The 7,663-nt window shown below is 41.5% G+C and overlaps 1 pseudogene; it reads left to right on the forward strand.

The window, feature by feature from the left end:
* The first annotated feature begins 5,706 nt into the window (after nucleotides 1-5,706).
* Nucleotides 5,707-6,403, forward strand: LOC112628356 (annotated as a pseudogene).
* Nucleotides 6,404-7,663: the final 1,260 nt, after the last annotated feature.

The following is a 7,663-nucleotide window of genomic DNA, read 5'->3' on the forward strand; positions in this document are numbered from 1 at the left end:
AGTGTTGTAGAAGCCAATAACATTTCTGGGCCTGTGAGTGAATGTATCCTCCTGGGCTTCCCCTGCAGCAGGGTAGATATAGATCCTCCTTTTTGTGGTCTTCTCCCTCATCTACGTTCTGACCCTCATGGGTAACACATCCATCATCTGTGCTGTGTGGTCAAGTCAGAAACTCCAACACCTATGTACATCCTCTTGGCCAACTTCTCTTTCCTGGAGATCTGCTACATTAGTTCTGATGTGCCCAAAATGTTGGCCAATCTCATCTCCCAGATCAAGAGCATCTCCTATGCTCACTGCCTGCTCCAGTTCTACTTCTTCTCCATGTGTGCTGCAGAGTACTACTTTCTGTCTGTGATGTCCTTTGATCGGTTCCTTGCCATCTGTCAACATTTGCATTACCCCATCAGGACTTACCACCTGTGTGCCTGATTAGTGGTCTTCTGCTGGGCAGGCGGTTTTCTATTCATATTGATGCCTGCAATGCTTATGTCCCAAGTGCCTTTCTGTGATCCTAACATCACTGACCATTTTTTCTGTGACGGGCCATTGCTGGCACTGTCCCGTGCCCCAGTTCCCAAAACTACTCTGACTTGTGCTACAGTAAGTTCTCTCATCATCTTCATCACCTTCCTCCACATTCTTGGGTCCTGTATCTTAGTTTTGCGAGCTGTTCTGCGGGTCCCAGCTGGCTCAGGCAGGAACAAAGCTTTCTCTACATGTGCTTCCCATTTCTTGGTTGTTTCTCTGTTCTACGGCTCAGTCATGGTGACGTATGTGAGTCTAGGCTCCAGGAGCCACGCTGGGACACAGAAATTTGTGACATTGTTTTACTGCATGGCAACCCCATTCTTTAATCCCCTGATCTACAGCCTCCGGAACAAAGATATGAAAGATGCACTTAAAAAAGTGCTTGGAGTGCCATCAAAAGAAATATCTTGAAACACACAGAAATGATATACATTCTTCTACCATTATTCCATAAGAAATGCAAAATTTCTCTCATTAAAAAAAACTATTTTCTGGTGATGTATGAGCATTTGGCTTCTTACTCTCATAAAAGCATGACTCATTACACACAAAGAGCCCTGATCCTATCTCAAAGCAAAAAGTAAACAAAGTCCTAAGGTTCATTGTAGGTAAGCTCTGTACAATTTTTATTCATCTATGTATCATTTTTCCCTTTTGGAGATTTTTTTAAGTCCTAAAACTATATGTAATTCAGTTGGATATACAAAGCTAAGACCCATGTTTCTAATTTGTATTTTGGCCTTATCCTAATGCAACTTTATATATTTTAAATGTGTTTCAAATTTATCAACTATTCTTTCCTTGCCAACTCTAGGTTTTTCTATAATGAAAAACAGCACTACTCACTGTACTCACAAAAATTAAATTGCTTTATCTATAATATCAATGACCAAGAATCTGTCACTGAAATAGGAATTTTTTTTAATTTGTATTTTCCTTATTACTAAGTATTGGTAAGATGTTCATGGTGCGCAGCAAGGAAAAACTAGAAATGGTATAGTTTCTTAAGGGAAATTCCTGGCCCAGCTCTGAAGAGAATACATAGAAAGGCATGCATACATTCACATATGCCAAATCATTAAATATTTCTTACTCAAACCTGGGCTTCTATACTTTCTAAGCTTATAGTGAAGGAACATTTACTGTTACAGAAAATAAACATGGGATACCAGGGAATCGATTCTATCAACCAAAATATAAGCAACCTTAAAGCAGTCACCACTTAACATAAACTTCTTTACTTAATCTGATCACCTGCCAACACTCTGAAACTTTCATGTTTTTAACTCAGGCACAAATATTAGGGGGAAAGGAAAGAGAGGTGTTTGTGATGTTGTCTCCTATATGCTGAAGAGAAAGTGAATGATTTGACTAAAAACATCCAGTCTACATTAGACTTCATATTCAAGATTTTTCTATGAACACATACCTCTTTTATTATTTTATTTGTTAAATTTTATTTCCAATAAACACATGATAATTATGTATTTATGGGATACAATGTGATGTTTTGATAACCATTCACATTGTGAAATGATTAAATCAAGCTAATTAATACATTCATCATCTCCTATACTTATTTTTTGTGGTTAAAACATTTGAAGTCCACTCTTTTAGTAGTTTCTAAATACACAGTGCATTATTACTTATTATAGTCACCATTCTATGAAAGAGATCGCTGGCCGGGCGCGGTGGCTCAAGCCTGTAATCCCAGCACTTTGGGAGGCCGAGACGGGCGGATCACGAGGTCAGGAGATCGAGACCATCCTGGCTAACACGGTGAAACCCCGTCTCTACTAAAAAATACAAAAAACTAGCTGGGCGAGGTGGCGGGCGCCTGTAGTCCCAGCTACTCGGGAGGCTGAGGCAGGAGAATGGCGTAAACCCAGGAGGCGGAGCTTGCAGTGAGCTGAGATCCGGCCACTGCACTCCAGCCTGGGCGGCAGAGCGAGACTCTGTCTCAAAAAAAAAAAAAAAAAAAAAAGATCGCTAAATCTTATTCTTTCCATCTAACTGAATTGTTGTATCCTTTGATCAACATGTCTCCTCCCCTCAGCTGCCTCTCCCCTCCAGCCTTAGTTAACCACCATTCTACTCTCTTTTTTTTTTAAGAGTTCAACTGAATGAGCTATCACCTCATATCTGTTAGAATGGCTATCATCAAAAAGATGAAAGATAAGTATTGCTGAAGGTGCAGAGAAAAGTAAACATTCGTGCACTGTTGGCGGAAATGTAAATTAATATAACCATGGAAAACAATATAGAAGTTCCACAAAACACTAAAAATAGAATTACCATATGATTAAGCAATTTCACTTCTGGGCATATATCCAAAGAAACTGAAATCAGTATGTCAAAGAGATATCTGCACTCCCAAATTCATTGCAGCATTATTCACAGTAACCAAGACATGGAAGCAACCTAGGTATTTGTCGTCAGATGAGTAGATACACAAAATGTGATACATACACACAGTGGAATACTATTTAGCCCTTAAAAATAGAGAAATTCTGCCATTAGTGACAATGTGGATGAATCTGTAGAACATTATGCTAAGTGAAAAAAAAGTCAGACACACACAGACATCTCAAAATCCTCTTCCAAGTTATTTTGACTTTTGGAATATTTTCTATAATAAAATATGTTAAGGGATAAAGCTTCATAGACCACTGTGGAGCTAAGGGAGAATTCAGAGCAACCTGCAATCCCAAAGCACTAGTTCTTCTTGTCCTCTGCGGATTGTAGAGACTATACCCACCTGAGATAACTCTATCAGAGTATAATTCTGCCAGTGTTCTTACTTACATCCAATAAAAGCTGACTCTAGCTGATTATGTCAATGAAAAGGATTTGTTGATGGAGTAGCAGGAATCTCACAGAACCAATGAAAGCTGAAGAACCATAATTGAGGCTCAAATTCAAAGATACATATGCAAACCACCATGCAGAACTGGTGATGAAAAATCGACATGACTGCAGCCATGACTGTGCTATGGGCCACTAAGCTGCTACATGAGCACCACTGTCATTCTGTTCTAGGAACTTGTCTTTTCTGCAATAAGTGTGCTTACCTTCTTCATTGTCTTTTTTTTTTTTTTTTTTTTTTTTTTTTTTTTTTTTTTTTTTTTTTTTGAGACTGAGTCTTGCTCCGTCACCCAGGCTGGAGTGCAGTAGCACCATCTCAGCTCACTGCAAGCTCCGCCTCCCAGTTCACACCATTCTCCTGCCTCAGCCTCCTGAGTAGCGGGGACTACAGGCACCCGCCACCATGCCTGGCTAATTTTTTTATATTTTTAGTAGAGACGGGGTTTCACCATGTTAGCCAGGATGGTCTTGATCTCCTGACTTCGTGATCCGCCCGCCTCGGCCTCCCAAAGTGCTGGGATTTCAGGCGGGAGCCACTGCACCTGGCCTCTTTATTGTCATTTTTTATGCCAATATTTCAACATTGTTCCTCTTCCTACTTCTGCTTCTTGATTCAAAGCCTGGTATAGCTGTATCTGGTGGAGCCAAGAGTACATTTCTACACCTTTATGTGCAAGGGAAGCTGGGAGAGCTAATATCTGGCAATATAAACAACAATTACATAAATAGAAGCTCCAAGCCTGATAATATTGGGATTACCTCAAACATAAAAAGGGATGGAGATACTGGGCAGCAAACACACACACACATACACACACAGAGAGAGAGAAAGAGAGACAGAGAGAAAATATCAACTCAAGCCATTTATTTTGAATATCCTATATCTCTGAGCTATGTTCCCTCTAGAGATCACACAGGGTGGAAATTAAATTATCCACCTATGCAACAGCAGTGAAAGGGGAGCAGAATGAGTAAGGGGTAAAACACTGCCTCTTGGGTAGTTGAGGACTTGTCTATCTCATGATGAATGCTGTTAGAAGATACTGTGCTGATTGTAAGTTACTACTGCATTACCTGGAGTTCCGAGAGAAAAAGTTAAACTAAAGGTAATAAATTATCATCTGGAAAATCTCTGTAAGCTGCAGTGAAACTTAATGTTGTGCACTTGCCTTTCATCCTTCTTAGAACTAGTGAAGAAGATAGAGAGGATTCTTCACTTACTCCTTCACTTTAAGCCAAAAATTCTTAGACTGGGGGGAGGGGGGCCAATGAACCATAATTAACTGAATAACTGAAATCCTCACTCGTATCTAAGCTTTCATTGTGCTTGAAAAAGATGTTCATATATAAAACTGAAATATTTTAAAGTATGTTTTGTTTTAGTCTGAATGTTGTGTACATAAAAGCATGAAAGTTTTAATAACCGGGGCTTGCTTAGCTACACTGAAATGAATTATATTGTACTTTGTCATTTTTTAATTATACAAATCACATATTTTACAGTAGTCATTGTAAAGAAAAAAAACACAAAATAATGAAAATTATCATATCTCCACACCTCTACACACACACTTGCCTCCTCAGCAATGTGTTTAGTTTGGTGGATGTATTTCTAAGTCCTATTTCTGTACACTTACATATAAAAGCAAAATCTCAGAGTTTTATATACCTCAGTGGGTATATAAATTGGATTATACCTAAGTATCGTTCTACAACGGATTGACCCTCCCACCCACTCTGTACTCTCACCTAAACAGCAATGTCTGAAAGGGAAATTTCATCCAGCTCTGCAGGTACTTCTGTCAGTCTGGGACAAATCAGGACAAAGAAGCTGAAGATACAATTCTTCAGGAAAGACTTTCCCAGAAGCATGGATGTGTAAGGTCACTACTTCCACCACGTAGCACACTCAGTGGGTTCTTTCTCCTACCAAAATTAGGATTTGAATTAGGAAAATCTGTGAAATAAGAGCGTGCTTGTTCTCTCCAGGCAAAGAAACTTTATTCTGAAAAATAAAGTCGATTCACTGTTTGTTTAACCTCAATATTATCTGAGGTCTATATTTAGTCCTTAGACCTCTTTTCAACCTGTACTGTCCAATACAATAGCCACGACTCACATGCGGTTACTGAGCACGTGTAATGTGACTAGCCCTAATTAAGATGTGCTCCAAGTTTAAAATCAAATACCAGCTTTGAACACTTGGTGGGATGAAAGAATGTAAACATCTCATTAATAGTGTTTATACTAATTACATGTTGATATACTATTTTGGGTGAATTGGGTTAAATAAAAATACTATTAAAAATTTCACGGCTGCCCTTTAGCAAGGTGGAGTGGGCGCGCCACGCGCCCTTCTTCCCCGAGCTGCCAGTGGCCGAGCAGGTGGCGCTGCTGCGCCTGAACTGGAGCGAGCTCTTCGCGCTGAACGCGACTCAGGTGGCGCTGCCCCTGCACACGGAGCCGCTGCTGGCTGCCGCAGCCTCCAAGCACAGCCCACCGATCCCGAGTGCGCCGTGGCCTTCATGGACCAGGTGCGCGCCTTCCAGGAGCAGGTGGACAAGCTGGGCCTCTGCAGGTCGACTCCGCCTAGTACGGCTGCCTCAAGGCCATCGCGCTCTTCACGCGCGACGCCTGTGGCCCACGTGGAGAGCCTGCAGGAGAAGGCGCAGGTGGCTCTCACCGAGTACGTGCGGGCGCAGTACCCGTCCCAGCCCCAGCGCTTCGGGCGCCAGCTGCTGCTGCCTCCCTCATCTCCCAGCTGTTCTTCATAGGCCTGGTGGGGAAGACGCCCATCGAGACGCTATACACGCTGCTGTCCGGGAGTACCTTCAACTGGCCCACAGCTCGGGCCAGTGACCACGACGGGGCCGCGTGCGCTGTGGCCAGGCCTGCAGACGGACCTCAAGGGACAGGGGCCTCCCGGGACTCAGGACCCTGGCTTCTCTCCTCAGACTTATATTTTTTAATGACTGTGAAATGTTTGTCTTTTCTGTTTTTTAAATGATCATGAAACCAAAAAAAGACTGATCATCCAGACCTCAGCCTCCTCCTCCCCAGGACTCCTGGCCAGGATGGAGGTAAGGGGTGGAGGGTCCAATCCTGGGACAGTCTTGTCCCTTAGCACCTCAGGCATGAACTTCTGGGACGGTGGAGTTGGCTTCCCTGGCATGATGGACAAAGGCCTGGTGTCTGGACCGGAGGGCCGCTGCAGCGAGCAGGAGTAGCTAGCATATGCCAGGCAGATCCTCTGGACACGTAATCTACCTCAGACAATACGTGATGACTCAATCAAGGCCGATAATAAAGACATTTCCTGCTAAAAAATAAAAAAATAAATTACGACCGGGCACGGTGGCTCACGCCTGTAATCCCAGCACTTTGGGAGGCCAAGGCGGGAGGATCACAACGTCAGGAGTTCGAGATCAGCTGGCCAATGTGGTGAAACCCTGTCTCTACTAAAAGTACAAAAATTAGCTGGGCATTGTGGTGGGCGCCTGTAGTCCCAGCTACTCAGGAGGATGAGGCATCACTTGAACGCGGGAGGCGGAGGTTGCAGTGAGCCGAGATCGTGCCACTGGGTGACAGAGTGAGACTCCATCTCAAATTAATTAATTAATTAATACTAAAATAATTTTAACCAGTTTTTCTTTACCTTTATTAATGTGGCTTTCTGAATATTTAAAATGATTTATGTGGGTCACATTATATTTTTATTGAACAGCGCTGATTTAGACTGATGTCAAAGATTTCAATAGCTCTAAATACCATTACTATGTTGACAAGTCTCAAGTTTTTATCTCCACTCCCAATCTTGTCTCATACCTCAAAACTTGCATATCCAATTGCCTACTTAAATTTCCACTTTGATGTTTATTAGTTTCTAAATGTACTTCCTATCCTTTATTTCAGTGTACCTGCTTCAGCCATGATCTTGACATAGGATGAGAAACTCTGGCTAATGTACATACTTCAAGTGTGGGTTAGTCTTGTTCTGTCATGAGACAAAGTAGATTTCCCTAGTATATTTATGTAACCTGGTAATATTTATATAACTACATATATAAGTACTTACATTGTCATTCCTTTCCCTTTTCCAAGTGGAAATAACCACCTTAATTGAAAACCTGGATACTGCTAACCAAATCTAACTTTGTGTATAAGATAAATTTAAATATAGTACATATAATTTTAAAATTAAAATAAACATTTCCATATTTTAACAAAAAGTCAGTAGGCAATGATTACTTAAGGTTAGTTATTTTTT

The sequence above is a fragment of the Theropithecus gelada genome, chromosome 7b, assembly GCF_003255815.1.
Source record: "Theropithecus gelada isolate Dixy chromosome 7b, Tgel_1.0, whole genome shotgun sequence".
Classification (NCBI taxonomy): Eukaryota; Metazoa; Chordata; class Mammalia; order Primates; family Cercopithecidae; genus Theropithecus; species Theropithecus gelada.